The sequence below is a fragment of the Mus pahari genome, chromosome 17, assembly GCF_900095145.1.
Source record: "Mus pahari chromosome 17, PAHARI_EIJ_v1.1, whole genome shotgun sequence".
NCBI classification, from domain to species: domain Eukaryota; kingdom Metazoa; phylum Chordata; class Mammalia; order Rodentia; family Muridae; genus Mus; species Mus pahari.
The window spans coordinates 13,929,723-13,948,866 of NC_034606.1; the positions used below are offsets into that span (position 1 = coordinate 13,929,723).

The following is a 19,144-nucleotide window of genomic DNA, read 5'->3' on the forward strand; positions in this document are numbered from 1 at the left end:
CCTCTACTTCCTATGATAACTTTATTTCTCCTCCTGAGTGAGATTACTTCTTATTTAGTTTCTTTGGGTCTATGGTTATCTTGTACTTCATGGCTAATAAACACTTAGAAGTGAGTATATGAGACTATGCATGTTCTTATTGGTCTCAGTTACTCACTCAGCATGATATTTTCTAGTTAAATCCATTTGCCTGCAAATTTCACGATGTCCTTATTTTTAACAGCTGTGTAGTATTTCATTGTGCAAATGAACTTCATTTTCTCTCTCCATTCTTTAGTTGAAGGTATCTAGGTTGTATATAATTTCTGGCTGTTATAAATAAAGCTGCCATAAATATAGTAGAGCAAGTGTCCTTGCAGTATAGTTGGACATCTTTTGGCTATATTCCCAGAAGTGGCACAGCTCTGTCTTTAGATAGAATTATACTCAATTTTCTGAGAAACTGCTCAATTGATTTACAAAGTGGAAGAACAAGTTTCCACTTCCACCAGCAACATACTAGTGTTTCCCTTGTTCCACATCCTTGAAAGTATGTGCTGTACCTTCAGTTTTTGATCTTAGTAAGGTGGAATCTCAGAGTCATTTTGATTTCAATTTCCATGATGACAAATGATGTTGAATATTTCTTTCAATGTATCTTGGCCATTAAAGATCCTCTCTTAATAATTCTCTGGTTAGTTCTATATGCCCATTTTTAGTTGGGTTCTTTGGTTTTTGGTGTCTAATCTTTTAAGTTCTTTTTATATTTTGGATATTATTAGTCTTCTGTCACGTATACACGTGGTGAAGATCTTTTACCATTGTGTTGGCTGAAATTTCATCCAGTTGATGGTGTTCTCTGTCTTAGAGAAGCTTTTCAGATCTACGAGTTCCTGTTTATTAATTGGTTATCTTAGTGCCTGAGCACTAAGTTTTCTGTTCAGGATGTACCAAGGAATTCAAGACTATTCCCTACTTTCTCTTCTATTAAATTTAGTATATCTGTTTTTATGTTAAAATCTTTGATCCACTTAGATTAGGATTTTGTGCAGGTTGATAAATATGCATCTACTTACATTCTTCTAAATGCAGACATCCAGCTAGACAGGAACCATTTGTTGAAGATGCCTTTTTATTCCCATGTATGGTTTTGCCATCTTTGTCAAAAATCAAGTGTCCATAGGTGTGTGGGTTTATTTCCGGGTCTTCAATTCTATCCCACTGATTAATCTGTCTGTTTCTGTACCAATATCATGTAATTTTTATCACTATTACTCTAGAGTACAGCCTAAGTTCTGGGATAGTGATAACTCCGGAAGTTTTTTTTTATTGTACAGGGTTGTTTTAGTTATCCTGTCTTTTTTTTTCATATAAATTTGAGAAATTTTATATCAAGGAATATAAATAATTGTGTTGGGATTTTGATGGGAATTGCATTGTATCTGTGGATTGCTTTTGATAAGATGGCCATTTTTACTATGTTAATCCTACAGATCTGAAAACATGGGAGAGAGAACTTTCCACTTTCATCTTTATTTTCATTCTTCAGAGATTTGAAGTTCTGGTCATACAGGTTTTTCACATGCTTGGTTAGAGTTACCCCAAGATATTTTATATTACTTGTGACTATTGTGAATGTGTTGTTTCCCTGAATTTTGCCCAGCCCATTTATCCTTTGTAAAAATGAAGGCTACTGATGTTTTTGTATTAATTTTGTATTAATTTTCACCAGCCACTTTGGTAAAATTTTTGGGGTCACGTTTGTATATTGTCATATCATCATTACATAACAATGCCTTAATTTTATCTGTTCCAATTTCTGGCTGCTTGATCTCCTTTAGTTTTTAAATATTCTAGGTAGCACTTAGAGTACTATATTGAAGAGATACTGAGTAAGAGGACAGCCTTCTCTTAGTCCTGAAAGAATTATTTTTCATTCCCCTCCATTTAATTAATATTTGCTATTTATTAAGGCTTGCAGTCGATTACCTTTATTGTGTTTAGGTGTGTGCCATATGTGACCTCTTCAAGACTTTTGACATGAATGGATATTGGATTTTCAAAGGCATTTTCAGCACTGAAAAAGATGATCATGTGGTTTTTGTCCCCTTCAGTTTCTTTATGTGGTAGCTTACATTGATTCTTTTTTCTTTTTTTTTAACATGTTGTACTATCTCTGCATCCGTGGGATGAAGCCTACCTGATCATGACGGAGGATGGTTTTGATGTGTTATGGAATTTGGTTTGAGAATATTTTATGGAGTGTTTTGTACAAATATTCGTAAGGGAAATGGTTCTGAAATTCTTTTTCTTTGCTGTTGTTGGAGTTCCTCAAAAGACCCTTACTCACAAAGACCACAGAGATCACCATCGCTGCAAACCACATGAGGATTTAATGATCCAACATGTTGGGGACTCCCCTCTCAGCACGCAGGCCAGGGGAGAGATCCAGAACAAAGAAAGAACACATTTTTTTATCCCATTGAAAGGGGTAGATATGAGCAACAGAGCAGCTGTCTTATTTTCATTGGTGTAGCAAGTAACCTTTCCAGGCATTGGTTGGTTTGTATAGTGGCTACCTCTGGCCTATTGACTCACTTTGCTTGCCCCCATGGTAGGTTACTATGATTTGGTCAGCAGAACAATAGTACATTTTGAACTTATGGGTCAGCTATTGATGTGCCAGAAAATTTTGTCAGCACGGTTAAGGCAGTATGTGGTTTATCTCAGAATTCAAACTGAGGCAGGGTTTCCAAGGACTGTTATCTGTGTTATAGCTAATTTTTGAGAACAGCTAATCTTGCTCCACCAGCTATGCTCATCATGACCTCTTAGTTAGTCCTCTCAGATGGGGATGGGGACGAGGATGGGTGGTATTGAACTATTGAACTCGCTTACATTAGCAGGGAAAGGGAAAATTCCTCAAGCAGCAGGGGGAAGGGAAAGGGGAAGTTCCTCAAGCTTTGGTGAACATTAGCCAAGCTAAAAACTGTATTTCTTCACTGTGTCTTTCTGTGATTTAGGTATCAGGGTGACTGTGGCCTCATTGAATAAATTTAGCTATGTTCCCTCTGTTCCTATTTTGGTTAGTTTAAAAATTATTTTGAGGAGTATTGGTATAAGCTCTTCTTTGAAAGTTTCATATAATTATGTGCTAAAACTATCTGGCCCTGGGCTTCTTTTGGTTGGGAGACTTTTATTGACCATTTCATTTTTTTATGGGTTGTCACACTGTTAAGATTGTTTATCTGATCTTTTGTTTGTTTAGTTGGTTGGTTGTTTATTTGGTTTGGATTTTTGGTTTTTCGAGACAAGGTTTCTCTGTGTAGCCCTGGTTGTCCTGGAACTCACTCTGTAAACCAGGTTGGCCTCAAACTCAGCTTAGAAATCCACCTGCCTCTGCCTCCCAGGTGTTGGGATTAAAGGCAATACCTGGCTCTTTATCTGATCTTGACTTAAATTTAGTAAGTTATCAAGAAAAAAAATCCACTTTACTTAGATTTTCCAATTTTGTGGAGTACAGGCTTTTAAGACTTAATCTTTAAGACTAAATTTTTAAGTTTTAGTTAAGACTGAATGATTCCTTGGATTTCTTTAGTATCTGTTGTTATGACCCACCCCTCCCCCTTTGTATTCTGATTTTGTTAATTTGGCCATTTAGTTAGCTTGGCTAAGTGTTTGTATATCTTGTTGATGTTCCTTTTGTTTCTAATTTATTGATTTCAGTTTAATTACACTCTGCTGTCTACTATTCTTGGCTGTGCTTGCTTCTTTTTATTCTAGAGCTTTCATGAGTGATGTTAAGTTGCTACTATAGGATCTCATAATTTTTTATAAATGAACTTAATAATACAAACTTTTCTCTGAGCATTGCTTTCATTATGTCCAATAAGTATTGGGTATGCTGTGCCTTCATTCTCATTGAATTCTAGAATGTCTTTAATTTCTTCCTTTATTTCTTCTTTGAACCAGTGATCATTGAGTAGAGAGTTGTTCAGTTTCCATGGGTTTGTAGACTTTCTGCTGTGTCTGTTGTTGGTGCAGTCAAGCTTTAATTCATGGTTACCTGATAATATGCAAGGGGTATTTCAATCTTCTTGTATCTGTAGAAGGTTGCTATGTGACCTTTATGGTCTGTTTTGAAGAACGTTCCATGAGGTGCTAATAAGAAGGTATGTTTTGTGTGTGTTTGACTTAAATGTTCTATAGAAATTTGTTAGGCCAATTTGATTCATAACCCCTGTTAATTTCATTATTTCTGTTTAGTTTTCATTTCAGTGATCTACCCATTGTCGAGAAAGGGTTGTTGAAGTTTCCCATTATTTATGTGTACGATTCGATGTGTTATTTAAGCTCTATCAGTGTTTCTTTTATGAATGTGGGTGCCTTTTATTTGGGGCATATATTTTAGGATTAAGGTACCATCTTGGTGGATTTTATCCTTTGATGAGTATGAAGGGTCTTCATTTCTTTTCATTACTTTTGGTTGTTACTGTATTTTATTATATCTTAGAATGGATATTCCAGATAGCCTTTTTTCCCCTCTAGGAAAACTGTTTTGCTGTCTTTTACTATGAGGGACTGTTTATCTATTTTTTTTTCCTGAGGTAGGTTTATCATATAAGGCAGAATGTTTTCTCATATAAAACACTCTGTTCACCTGTGTCTTTTTATTGGTAAGTTTAGTCTTTTGATCTTGAGAGACATTAATGATTAATAACTGCTAATTCCTGTTATTTTGACTTGGTTTGTGGTTGTGGTGGTTATAGTGATGATAGTGGTAATGGTAGTAGTGGTGGTGGTGATGGTGTGTGTGTATGCATGTGTGTTTCTCTTCCTTTGTTTTTACTGCTTTAAACTTATTTTTTCCATTATATTGGGTGTAGTTAGACTAATTGAACTGGAGTTTTCCTTCTACTCTCCTCTCTAAAGAAGATTTAGTGGAAAAATATTGTTTAAATTTGGTTTTGTCAAGGAATATCTTGTATTCTTCATCTTCGGTCATTGAGAGTTTTACTTGTTATGTAGCTGACATGTGTGGTCCGTTAGGGTCTGCAAGACATGTACTGAGGCCCTTAAGGCTTTTAGATTCTCTGTTGAAATGTCAGGATTAATTCTCATAGGTCTGCCTGTATATATTACTTGGCTTTATCCTTTACATCTTTCAGTATTTCTTTGTTCTATACACTTGGTGTATTGATTATTATGGTGGGAGAGTATTCTGGACCAATCTATTTGGTGTTTCGTAAGCTTCTTGTATGCCTTTAGTCATCTCTTTCTTTAGGCTAGCCAATTTTCTTATATGTCTTTGTTGAACATGTTCATGTGGACCATTGAGCTGGAAATCGCATCCTTTTTTATTTCTATTATTCTTAGGTTATGTCTTCTCATAGTGTTCCAAATTTCCTGGATGTTGATGTTGTTCATTGTGTTCACAAGCTGTTCTTTAGATATCTGTTTGTCCCTGGTGTTAACTGGATGATCCTGATGGCAGTTGAAATTCTAGGGAAGGCAGAGAGAGCTGTGAGTGGGACAATGGAGGCCAGGAGGCAAAGAACGGTCCACATATACTGGCTGTGTCCCATGCCCATATTACTGGCAATGGATTGGTGAAGGAGGGTTTTAGGATGGTGTGTCTAGGGTCCATGAAGTCCTCCATGGGGAAGTAGGATGTTCTTGAGGTCCCACAAGCCTCCTTAGGATGGCAGGGTAAGCCCAGAGCCAGAAAATGGGGTTGGGGACTGTATACAATTCATCTCAGCTGGCTGTGCCCAAAGATGTCTTAAACATTACTTTAATGTGTATTACAAATATATATCTTTGAGTATATGAAATATACCAATAATTTTAAAATTAGAGACTCTAGTCTTATATATTGGCAAAAATATTTTAATAATTAATAGGAAAGAATAATCTACTCTTAATCGGCTTTCTGGCATTGATGCTATTTGCCCCTTTTCAATATTAATATCATTACAATTTATTTACTTATTATAATACATGAATTAAGTAAACTTGAGTCTGCACTGGATACTTTTATATCAATTTGACACAGGCCATGGCCACTTCTCAGTTAACCTCACATTTCCATAAGTTTGGGCTATAGACAGTCTGCAGGCAGGACATTTCCATAATTAATAGTTCATAGGAGATTATAGTTATTCTGGAATGACAAGAAGAAAAAGAGAAATGTTAAAAATAGTCCCCTGGAGTGCCAGGAGTTTTATTTCGGAAGTTTCTCTATTGTGCCATTGGGTAAAATTTTAGTGAAACCAAAGAATTCAAGTACAGATCTCAAACTTGCTGGAACTAAAAAACAGTGTTGCACTGGTTGGGGAAAAAAGTTAGACTTTAATATTGTATTTAGTGTTTAAATGTATTAAGTTTTCTAAAATATATAATTAGTTCCAACAGAGAATACAGTGGTTGGCATTGTAAGAATTCCTTGAAAAATATAGCAGAGGTAAACAGTGGAAATAGAGTTGGAGGTTTAGGACCACCATGTCTGAATAACACAGCTGTGATTCCAACTACCTTGGATGCAGTCTATCCAGTAATACCCAGAGATGGACTTGAAATACTGACCCATCTCATGAATTACAAAGCACATAAAAATAACCCCAACTAATAAAGTGTTCTAAAATAAAAACTATGTTTTTTCTTCTTTCTTTAAAAGTGATGCCTTTGGTAGATTTTTTTTTCAATTAGATATTTTCATTTCATTAGATATTTACATTTCAAATGGTATCCACTTTCCTAGTTTTCCCTCTGAAAATCCGCTATCCCATCCCCCTCCCCCTACTCCCCAACCCACTCACTCGCATTCCTGGTCCTGGCATTCCCCTGTACTGAGACATTGAACCTTCACAGGACCAAGGGCCTCTCCTCCCATTGATGACCAACTAGGACATCTTCTGTTAAATATATAGCTAGAGCCACAAGTTCTACCATGTATTTTCTTTGATTGGTGGTATAGTTCCAAGGAGCTCTGGGGGTACTGGTTAGTTGATATTGATGTTCCTCCTATGGGGTTTCAGTCCCCCTCAGCTCCGTGGGTATTTCTCTGGCTCCTTCATTGGGCATCTTGTGCTCTGACCAATACATGACTGTGAGCATCCACTTCTGTATTTGCCAGGCACTGGCAGAACCTCGCAGGAAACAGCTATATCAAGCTCCTGTCTGCAGGCCCTTGTTGGCATCTGCCTAGTGATTGGGTTTGGTGATTGTTTATAGGGTGGATCCCCATGTGGGGCAGTCTCTGGATGGTCCATCCTTCTGTCTCAGTTCCAACCTTTGTCTCTGTAATTCCCTCAATGGGTATTTTGTCCCCCTCCCCCATTTTTGAGAAAGTCCCAAAATAAACATGTCTATATGTAAAATTTCTATCATTCACAGTTTTGTTTATATATCTTCAATTTTTTTCTTTTTTTATTAGATATTTTCTTCATTTTCATTTCAAATGCTAACACATAAAGACCCCTATACCCTCCCCCCCCCCAGTCTGCTCCCCAACCCCTGGCCCTGGCATTCCCCTGTACTGGGGCATATAATCTTCATAAGACCAAGGGCCTTTCCTCCCAATGATGACTGACTAGGCCATCTTCTGCTACATATGCAGCTAGAGACACGAGCTCTGGAGAGTACTGGTTAGTTCATATTGTTGTTCCTCCTATAGGGTTGCAGACCCCTTCAGCTCCTTGGGTGCTTTCTCTAGGATTCTTCATTCCTCCTTAGAATGGGAACAAAATACCCATGGAGAGAGTTATAGAGACAAGTTTAGAGCTGAGACAGAAGGAAGAACCACCCACAGACTGCCCCACCTGGGGATCCAGCCCATAAACCACCACCAAACCCAGACACTATTGCATAAGCAACCAAGATTTTGATGACAGGACCCTGATACAGCTGTCTCTTGTGAGGCTATGCTAGTGCCTGGCAAATACAGAAGTGGATGTTCACAGTCATCTATTTTTCCCCATTCTAAGGAGGTACGTAGTATCCACACTTCAGTCTTCCTTCTTCTTGAGTTTCATGTGTTTTACATATTGTATCTTTGATATTCTAAATTTCTGGGTTAATATTCACTTATCAGTGAGGGCATATTATGTGAGTTCTTTTGCGATTGGGTTACTTCATTCAAGATGATATCTTCCAGATCCATCCATTTGCCTAAGAATGTCATAACTTATTGTTTTTAATAGCTGAGTAGTACTCCATTGTGTAAATGTAGCACATTTTTTTAAGTCCATTCCTCTGTTGAGGGACATCAGGGTTCTTTCCAGCTTCTGTCTATTATAAAAGGCTGCTATAAATATAATGGAACATGTGTCCTTATTACCAGTTCGAGCATCTTCTGGGTATATGCCCAGGAGAGGTATTGCTGGACCTTCCGGTACAACAATGTCCAATTTTCTGAGGAACTGCCAGACTTACTTCGAGTCATTGTACAAGCTTGCAATCCCACCAGAAATGGAGGAGTGTTCCTCTTTTTCCACATCCTCGCCAGCATCTGCTGTCACCTGAATTTTTGATCTTAGCCATTCTGACTAGTGTGAGGTGGAATCTCAGGGTTGTTTTGATTTGTATTTCCCTGATGGTTAAGGATGTTGAACTTTTTTTCACATGCTTCTCAGCCCTTCGGTATTTCTCAGTTGAGAAATCTTTGTTTAGCTCTGTACCCCATTATTTAATGGGATTATTTGAATTTCTGGAGTCCAGCTTCTTGAGTTCTTTGTATATATTGGATATTAGTGCCCTATCTGATTTAGGATTGGTAAAGATCCTTTCCCAATCTGTTGGTGGCCTTTTTGTCTTGTTGACAGTGTCTTTTGCCTTACAGAAGCTTTGCAGTTTTATGAAGTCCCATTTGTTGATTCTCAATCTTACAGCACAAGTCATTGCTCTTCTGTTCAGAAATTTTTCCCCTGTGCACATATCCTCGAGGATATTCCTCCACTTTCTCCTCTATAAGTTTTAGTGTATCTGGTTTTACGTGGAGTTCCTTGATCTATTTAGACTTGAGCTTTGTACAAGGAAATAAGAATGGATCAATTCCCTTTCTTCTACATGATAACTGCTGGTTGAGCCCGATTATTTGTTGAAAATGCTGTCTTTTTTCCACTGGAAGGTTTTAGGTCCTTTGTAAAAGATCAAGGGACAATAGGTTTATGGTTTCATTTCTGAGTATTAAATTCTATTCCACTGATATATCTGTCTATCTCTGTACCAGTACTATGCAGTTTTTATCATAATTGCTGTGTAGTACAGCCTGAGGTCAGGCATGGTGATTCCACCAGAGGTTCTTTTATTGTTGAGAATAGTTTTTGCTAGCCTAGGTTTTTTGTTATTCTAGAAGAATTTGCAAATTGCACTTTCTAACTCTGTGAAGAATTGAGTTGGAATTTCGATAGGGATTGCATTGAATCTGTAGATTACTTTCAGCAGGATACCAATTTGACTATATTATTCCTGACAATCCATGAGCATGGGAGATCTTTCCATTCCTGAGATCTTCTTTGATTTCTTTCTTCAGAGACTTGAAGTTCTGATCATACTGATCTTTCACTTCCTTAATTAGAGTCACACCAAGGTACTTTATATTATTTGTGACTACTGGGATGAGTGTTGTTTCCCTAATTTCTTTCTCATTCTGTTTATCCTCTGTGTAGAGAAGTAGACTAATTTTTTTNAGTTAATTTTATATCCAGCTACTGCATTGAAGCTGTTTATCAGGTTTAGGAGTTCTCTGGTGGAATTTTTAGGGTCACTTATCGTATCATCTGCAAATAGTGATATTTTGACTTCTTCCTTTCCAATTTGTATCCCCTTGATCTCCTTTTGATGTCAAATTCCTCTGGCTAGGACTTCAAGTATTATATTGAATAGGAAAGGAAAAAGTGGGCAGCTTTGTCTAGTCCCTGATTTTACTGGGATTGCTTCAAGTTTCTTTCCATTCAATTTGATGTTGGCTACTGGTTTGCTGTATATTTTCTTTATAATGTTTATGTATGGGCCTTGATTTCCTGATCTTTCCAAGACTTTTTTCACGAATGGGTGTTGGATTTGTCACATGCTTTCCGAGCATCTAAGGAAATGATCATGTGATTTTTTTTCTTCAAGTTTGTTTATGTAGTGGATTACATTGATGGATTTCTGTATATTAAACCATCCCTGTCTCCCTGGGATGAAACTTACTTGATCAAGATGAATGATCGTTTTGATTTGATCTTGGATTCAGTTTGTGAGAATTTTATTGATTATTTTTGCATCGATATTCATAAGCGAAATTGGTCTGAAGTTCTCTTTCTTTGGTGGATCTTTGTGTGGTTTAGGTATCAAAGTAGTTGTAGCTTCATAGAATGAATTGGGTAGAGTATCTTCTGTTTCTATTTTGTGAAATCGTTTGAGGAGAATTGGGATTAGGTCTTCTTTGAAGGTCTGATAGAACTCTGCACAAAACCCATCTCGTTCTGGGCTTTTTTTGGTTGGAGACTATTAATGACTACTTTTATTTCTTTAGGGAAAATGGGGCTGTTTAGATCATTAATATGATATAGTTTTAACTTTGGTACCTGGTATCTGTCTAGAAAATTGTCCATTTCATCCAGGTTTTCCAGTTTCATTGAGTACAGCTTTTTGTAGTAAAATCTGATGATGCTTTGGATTTCCTCAGATTCTATTCTTATGTCTCCCTGTTCATTTCTGGTTTTCTTAATTAGGATACTGTCCCTGTGCCCTCCAGTTAGTCTGGCTAAAGGTTTATCTATCTTGGTGATTTTCTCATAGAACCAGCTTCTGGTTTGGTTGATTCTTTGTATAGTTCTTTTTGTTTCCACTTGGTTGATTTCAGTCCTGAGTTTGATTATTTCCTGTAATCTACTCCTCTTGGTTGGATTTGCTTCCTTTTGTTCTAGAGCTTTTAAGTGTGTGTCAAGCTGCTAGTGTGTGTTCTCTCTAGTATCTTTTTGGAGGCACTCAGAGCTGTGAGTTTTCCTCTTAGGAATGCTTTCGTTGGGTCCCATAAGTTTGGGAATGTTGTGGCTTCATTTTCATTAAACTCTAAAAAGTCTTTAATTTTTTTTCTTTATTTCTTCCTTGACCAAGGTATCATTGAGTAGAGTGTTGTTCAGCTTCCACATGAATGTTGGCTTTATATTATTTACGTTGTTATTGAAGATCAGCCTTAGTCCATGGTGATCTGATAGGATGCATGAGATAATTACAATTTCAATACTTTTGTATCTGTTGAGGCCTCTTTTGTTAGTGATTATGTGGTCAGTTTTGGAAAAGGAACCATGAGGTGCTGAGAAGAAGGTATATCCTTTTGTTTTAGGATAAAATGTTCTTTAGATATCTGTTAAATTCATTTGTTTCATAACTNCTGTTAGTTTCAATATGTCTCTGTTTAGTTTCTGTTTCCAGGATATGTCCATTGATGAGAGTTGAGTGTTGAAGTCTCCCACTATTATTGTGTGATGTACAATGTGTGTTTGAAATTTATTATAGTTTCTTTAGTGAATGTGGCTGCCCTTGCATTTGGAGCATAGATATTTAGAATTGAAAATTCTTTTACTAGCCTTTTAATCTGAAGTAGTGTCAATCTTTGTTTTTGAGGTATGTTTCTTATATGTAGCAGAATGATGAATCCTGTGTACATATCCAGTCTGATAGCCTGTTTCTTTTTACTGGTGAATTGATCCCCTTGTTATTGAGAGATATTAACGACCAATGCTTGTTAATATCTATTATTTTTATGTTAGAGGTGTAACTTTTTATCTCCCATTCTCTTCTGTTGGTTTTTCTGCAAGTTGATTAATTTCTTGTGTTTTGAGGGGTGTACTTACCCTCTTTGTGTCAGAGTTTTCCTTATATTTCCTTCAGTAAGGTTAGATTAGTTGAAAGTTATTCTTTAAGTTTGTTTTTGTCATGAAATATATTGTTTTTTTCATCTATGATGATTGAGAATTTTGCTAGTCTGAGCTGACATCTGAGGTCTCTTAAGGTTTGCAAGACATCTGTCCAGGATCTTCTGGCTTTTATCATCTCTGTTGAGAAGTCAGGTGTGTGCCCTTAAATGTTACTTGGTGTTTTCCCTTGCAGCTTTTAATACTCTTTCTCTTTTTTTCTGTACATTTACTGTTTTGATTATTATGTGGCAGGAGGATTTTCTTTTCTGGCCCGTTGAACTGGGAATCTTTACTCTCTTCCCCTGTGCAGAGAGAGAGATGGGTATTTTCTTTATTCACTCATCAATGAGTGTGTAAGCTGATTGTATATTTTAACTATTGTGAATAATGCAGCAGTAAAAATGTATGTAAAGGTCTCTGTGAATAACTATTTAAGGTAAGTCATTTAATTTAAAAACAAATACTGAAATAAAAATCAGTGAAGAGTAAGATTTGTTTTCTCTATGCTGAAATGTCATTAATAAATTTTCTGGTGAACAAAATGGCATCTAATACACAAAGACCAACTCAATGTGCGTGTGTAAAGGAGCAACCATATTTTACACATGTTACTAATATCTTGTGATGATCACATGTGTAAATTAAATTGAAGAAATAAACCTAATACCCAAAAAGTAATTAAGACTACCAAATACTTAGTGGATTTCAGCCCTGAGTTTGATTATTTCTTGCCTTCTACTCCTCTTGGATGTTTTCTGATTCTTTTTGTTTTGGAGCTTTCAGATGTGCTATTAAGCTGCTAGTTTATGCTCTCTCCAGTTTCTTTTTGGAGGCACTCAGAGCTGTGAGTTTTCCTCTTAGCACTTCAATATTTCCCATAATTTTGGGTACATCGTGCCTTCATTTTCATTAAATTCTAAAAGTCTTTCATTTCTTTCTTCATTTCTTCCCTGTCCAAATTATTATTGATTTTTTTCATCTTCATTGAAGATATTTAAAGGGTTTGAGATACCTACTTATCAGCCAGAAGAGTGTTAGGACCAAATTATTGCTTAGGAAATAATCTTTAGAAGAACCAAAAACTTAGACTACAGCTGGGTATGCACATGGTAGCAATAATGGATGCATGTAGTAGTGAAAAAATATCATTGACTTCTCTTCCAACCATATAATCTTTGCAGACAACTTTGACAGCTTGCTTGCTAGAAATATTTATTTTCTAAAAGTTTCTTTTGAAATGGTAGACACAGCCTAAATTGCTTGGATGGCAAGCATCCAGTTCTCTGGCTTTGCAATATGATCCCTGTCAGTAAGATGAAAAGGCCCTTCCTCAGTAGCATGTCTGCTGATCTGCACAAATCACATTCAACCCCAAAGTCTTTAAGAAAACAAGCCCAATTTTCTGTCCATTATTGGAAAGATTACCAGAGAAGAAATTATTCAGTACTTTATGGATTGTAATGTTCAGAGACTTTACTTCAAATGGCAGATAATTCTAGCCAATTTGGCAAGCTGAAGACAATATTTGAGGTTATGTTTTATTTATATATTTTTTAGTTTATCTTTATTATAAAGAATATGGGAGGAAAAGGTGGAATGCAGGGAAGATCTGCCTGAGGGAGTACTGTAAGAAGAGGTAGGCTGATATTGAGAGGTTAAAATTAACAAATAAATAAATTTAATAAATAATTAATTAAAAATAAAGGGTGTTAAAATCATTCTTAACTGCCTGTAATGAATATATTATGGCATAAAAATTGAAAGAATGTTATTATAAAATGTATTATGGTAGAAATAATGACATTTTATTTTTAATAACATTTTAGGTTATATTCTCTTTTTTAATTTTATTTATTTTTTTATTATTATTTTCTTTATTTACATTTCAAATGCTATCCCGGAAGTTCCCTATACNCCCCCGCCCCTGCGCCCCTACCCACCCACTCCCATTACTTGGCCCAGGCCTTCCCTTGTGCTGGGTCATATAAAGTTTGCAAGACCAAGGGGCCTCTATTCTTAGGTTATATTCTTAAATAAGGCAAAATGTTGTGTGTATGCATGTGTGTGTGTGTGTGTGTGTGTCCTTGACAGAAAGTTCATTGTTCTTTGCTTATCATATTTATGGTAATCACTCTTTTTCCTCTCCAGTTCTAAGAGTGTCATTACTTGCCTGGGAACCTCAGTATCTGTATTTTGGTTCTTTTGTTGTTGTTGTTTTGTTTTGTTGGTTTCCCTAAGCCATACTTTCAGCTACCTTACCAATTACCTTACAAAACTGTATCAAGTATGAAGTTTTGAGTGTTCCAGCCAAATCTGAAAAGACACCACTTGAAACACAATGGCCATATCATCTATTTTCCTTTTATGGAAACATTATAGACCATTGAGCAAGAGTTTCTTCACAATAAGGAATAAGAGTATTGACAAATTTAGCAAATACAAGATAAAGTACAGAAGAAGTGTTTCAGCAAACAGAATTAACTTCCTTCAATTTAACAAGCATAATTGATGTTCCCTAAAAAAGACCAGAGACAAAGTTATTTAATAGAGGAAGTGTAAGAATTGTTATAAATTGTCCATGAAATTGTCAAAAGGAAGCCATAAAGTATAGTTCCAATTACTGGTAAACAGCCAAAATTGCCAGAAACATATGAACAGATTTCCTTGCAGCTCTATGGTCTGGGAGCTACCAACAATATAAGTATTTTCTGTAAGAGCTCAAGCAATCAATTGAGATTGAATTGTGAGCTTCCATGGTAATCTACCAGTTGAAAGATCTGTGCATACATTCCTATCCTGCTTAATATTTCATTAATCTCTCACTTATACATTATCTACTAGGAAACAATGACAACTTTACACTCAAACGGATACTATTTTAAGTCATTCTATCAACTGCAGTCATTAAGCAAACAATCTTCCATATAGAATAATTTCCAGCATCAGCAAGTGAAAAAAATAGTTTCTGAGAGTGAAAAGACACAGTTATACATATTCCTATAATATTGGATTATCTAACATTGTTTTAACTTGTCAAGACATACCATCAAATTTTTACATCCACATAACACCTGTTACCATCTCTTGTTATCTCTCATTTGTCACATTTTCAGATGTTGGCATGCAGCTTTCATGAATCTAAAGTGATGGTATTGAACATTGATATTTTATTCTAACATTGTTCATTCCCAGGGAAAAAAGGGGTAATAAAAAAATTCAGTTTCTTTGTGTTTTATTATTGAAGGCAATAGGGTTCTAGTTTAGAGGAGATTAACACTGGAATCATTTGGAAGTTATGAGAAATGCTGAATGCTGTTATTTTAAAGGTTACTTAAATATTTTTGCATAGAAATAGGCTCTAAGTACCATATAACTAGAATACATTTGTTCCTGAAAAATAATGTCTTCTCAAAGTAAAAGTTAAAATACCTCACTGAGTTCAGAGCTATGAATCCTGTGCAGATGTCAGTTTATGTTTAAAAAATAAATGGTATTTTAAGATCAGAACAAAAAGTTGCCAAAGAAAGTGTTAGTCAATAGGGAAGTTGCCAACCACAGTTGTATATTTCATTTTCCAAATTACAATCAGATCCTCTGAATAAGAATGAGAAGTTTTGACACGATGTTGTACAGTATTTGTCACTGAGATTAAAATGTATCATAGCCTACTCAAGTGTAGAAAAACAAAATTGTCAAGTGGCTCAGAATAGATGAAAGAAATGTCCAAGTGTGAGAAGCTTGAGTGATCAGTGTGTGAACTGCCCAAGGCTATCAATAAAGCATTGTATCTTTGCTTAAATTATCTGTCAAAGTGGTGAACTGAGTAGCACTCTAACATACAATCAATGAGTCTTAGTCAATGAAGTGCTTTATTTGGTTCTGAGACTTTATTAACTTTGGAGATTCGTATGAATTTAACTTTGTCAGAAAGTTAGATTTATACTACTGAGCAAAAAAAAAAAAATATCGTGTTTCTGTTTCATGGAAAACTTTCAGTTTCTAGGAAAAAGTAAATACAAGTCTACATTAATTTTGTTCTGTGTGGAGCGGCTTGGGGGCTACTTATTTGGCCTCTGTGAAAAGCAGCATAAATGTTCACCAGTTATGAGTAACATGGGCAGCTAGGCCAAGAAATAGTCTTTTCTTATCTCTGTCTTTCTGTTTCTCTATCTCTATCTTTCTACCTCTCTGACTCTCTACACCACCTGCTCTTTTGCTCATTCACTTTTTTTCTGTGTATGTGTCAATTGTGTGTGCACATGTGTATTAAATGGCAAATATAAAGGCAATATCTAAAAGGATTAAGTATTATTGACCTCGTGTATTCTCTCTCCATTTCCCAACATGGCAGCCTCAGCCAAAAAGAAGAGGAAGATCATCTCCCTAACAGACTTTCTAGATGAAGATGGGGGCACTGGTGAAGGAACCACCTATGTCCCCAAACCAGTGAACTGGGCTGATGACACAGACATCTGAAAGGAGATGTGTCAATGACTTGATATAGTAAAGATGGTGTGTACAGTGGACCTCCAATTGACCATTCCATACTTCCCACTGTTCCATGGACTACTTGGGAACCCAATATTGACCCTGTTCCCAAGTTGCCACCCTATACTGCTTTCCTAGGGAATTTAGTCTATGATGTGACAGAAGACTCCATTAAGAAGTTCTTTAGAGGATTTAATATCTCTGCTATAGGCTTACCTCGTGAACCCAGCAATCCAGACAGGTTGAAAGGTTTGGCTATGCAGAATTTAAGGACCTGAATTCTCTGGTCAGTGCTCTGAGTCTCAATGAAGAGTCTCTTTTAACAGGAGAATTCGAGTAGATGTTGCTGATCAAGGATGGGATAAAGACAGAAATGACTGTTCTTTTGTTCAAGATAAAAAATGGAAATTCAAACAAAACAGACAGACTGGAGGGTCTGTCTTGCCACAGACAGCTTTGATGACTACCTATAAGAGGCGATAACTTTGGAGACAAGTACTGAGATCGCTAAGATTCAAATTAGTATAGGGTTGGTTATTCGAACCATTAACAGGACGGCCCACACAGAGACATGAATCTCTATGGGGACCAGGATCATTATGATGACCTAAGAAGCAGAGATTATGACCAAAGCTATGACATCAGGACAAACAGTGGCAGAAGAGCATTTGGAAGTGTGTTTCAGAGGGACGATGACTACAAAGGAGGTGGGGACGGTTATGAAGATTGATATGGCAGAGGGAATGATTCATCATAGAACTCCAGGATGATTACTCTTAGGATAATTACAGGCGCGATGACAGGGCTGCCCTCGCGCCCCCCACCTCCACCTTCCCCCAACCCTAACTCCCCACACCCTACACCGCCACACTCCACCCCCTCCACTCACACCCCCATCCCACTCCCAGACCAAAGACACAAACGTAATCTAAAGCTTCAGAGTATGCCTAAAGAAGGTGACTCCTCTGCTAGCTCCTCCTAGTCCAGCCCAGCCGCTTCTCTCTTTGGAGGGGTGAATTTAGCATTCTGTCTACACTCAACCCCATAATTACCTGGCAACAGCCAGGTAGGTCTGACCCACTATAAAAGGGGCTGCTTGCCCCATCCTCTCTCTCTTAATCTTGCTTCCCTCTTGCTTCTCTCTTGCCGTCTTGAGCTCTTCCCTTCCCCCTTCCCTTCACCCTCTCTCCATGTGCTCATGGCCATAGCCCGCCTCTACTTCTCTACTCTNTCCCTCTCTCTGCCTTTCTCTGCCTCTACTACCCTCTTAACTCCCCTCCCCATGCCCTGAATAAACTCTATTCCTGTGGCTGGTCCCTCATGGGGAAGAGATGCCTCAGCATGGTCCTCTGAGGCACCACCTCCCCCCATACCTCACCACACCCCCATAGAACATATCTTACATCTCTATATCTTTTTATAAACACATCAGGTGAAGTCTGTTGACACAGATGCTAGGGAAAGAGAAATATAGAGGAACAGGTACACAAAGAGGAGCAGAAGCTGCAGTGTCAGCTGGATGAGTCAAAACTAGACCACCAGATCTCTGGAGAGACACCCAAATCCGGGAAGTGAAGAAACTCAGGAAGAGAATGGTTGAGGACAGGAAGTGTGTCATCGCAGACTGGGACCTTGGCCACATCTGGCAAAAGTTAAGTCAGACTGAGATACACAAAGGAAAGAGAGTGTGAGACGTCTCTAGAAAATGAAACCCTCAATAAAGAAGACTGTCACTCTCCAACCTTTAAGCTTCTTAAACCAGTCTCTAAAGATAGTGCCAGCCCCTCCACCAAAGGAGAATGCTTGGGTGAAGCGAAGCTCTAAGCCTCCTGCTTGATCTCGTAGCTCAGACACTGAGCAGCAGTCCCCACAAATGGTGGAGGTAAAGTACTCCAGCTCAGCCCTCGGAGGAAGGACCATCAAGGAAAGTTGAAAATAAAGTAGATAGGGTGAGTGTCACACAAGGCCAAACTGGAAACTCCAGGTGTGGTCCTAGGAATGAAAGGAACAGAGACCATTGGAAGGAGTTGTATAGGAATGACGGCAAAAAAGATCAAGACTTCAGATCTGTACCTGAGTCAAAGAAATCTGAGAAGAATCCAGCCTCAAACTTCAGTTCTTCAAGCAAGGATGCTGCTCTGTCAGTGGATGATGAGGATGAGAATAAGGGAGATGACCGTGGAGTAGGCCTCCACACCCTGTGTTTTCTTCCGAGTCTCCACCCTGGAAAACTCAAGAGCCAATCAAACCTCTGTCCAAACAAAATAAACTCATCATCTAAGGACGTTTCTAAACCTTGTCTTAATGAAACGAAAGTCTTTTGTATGCATGCTGCCACCTTTTAAAGCACTGAAGTAACTGGAGAATCACCATTTTTGTCGTCAGAAATGTGGCTACTGCATTTGAAATGTAAATAAAATAATAATAATAAAAAATAGAAAAAATAAAAAGATAAATTGAAATTCTTAGAAACACAATAAAGTATGAAATCGTATGTTGAAAAAAAAAATGTGGCTACTGCTTTGAGGAAATTGTGTCTGGTGATACCAACCTGTGTGACTAGTTAGTGCCAGGGGCTCCATTAAGCAGAAATGCAGTGACAGAGAGACAGTCACATCAGTTAGGCAGTAGAGAGAAAGGAGCAAGGGAGAATTGAGATTTCTGCCTTCTAACTCTTATCCTAAGGTGGCACCTGTGAATTCCCAAACATTACCCGAATAAATTTTCCAAACCTAGAAAAGTAAATCTAGTCTCTAAAGCTGTTTTATTTT

At 37.3% G+C, this 19,144-nt stretch overlaps 1 pseudogene; it reads left to right on the forward strand.

Annotated features, from left to right (window-relative positions):
• Nucleotides 1-16,229: 16,229 nt before the first annotated feature.
• LOC110335085 lies at nucleotides 16,230-18,718 on the forward strand (annotated as a pseudogene).
• The last annotated feature ends 426 nt before the right edge of the window (nucleotides 18,719-19,144 follow it).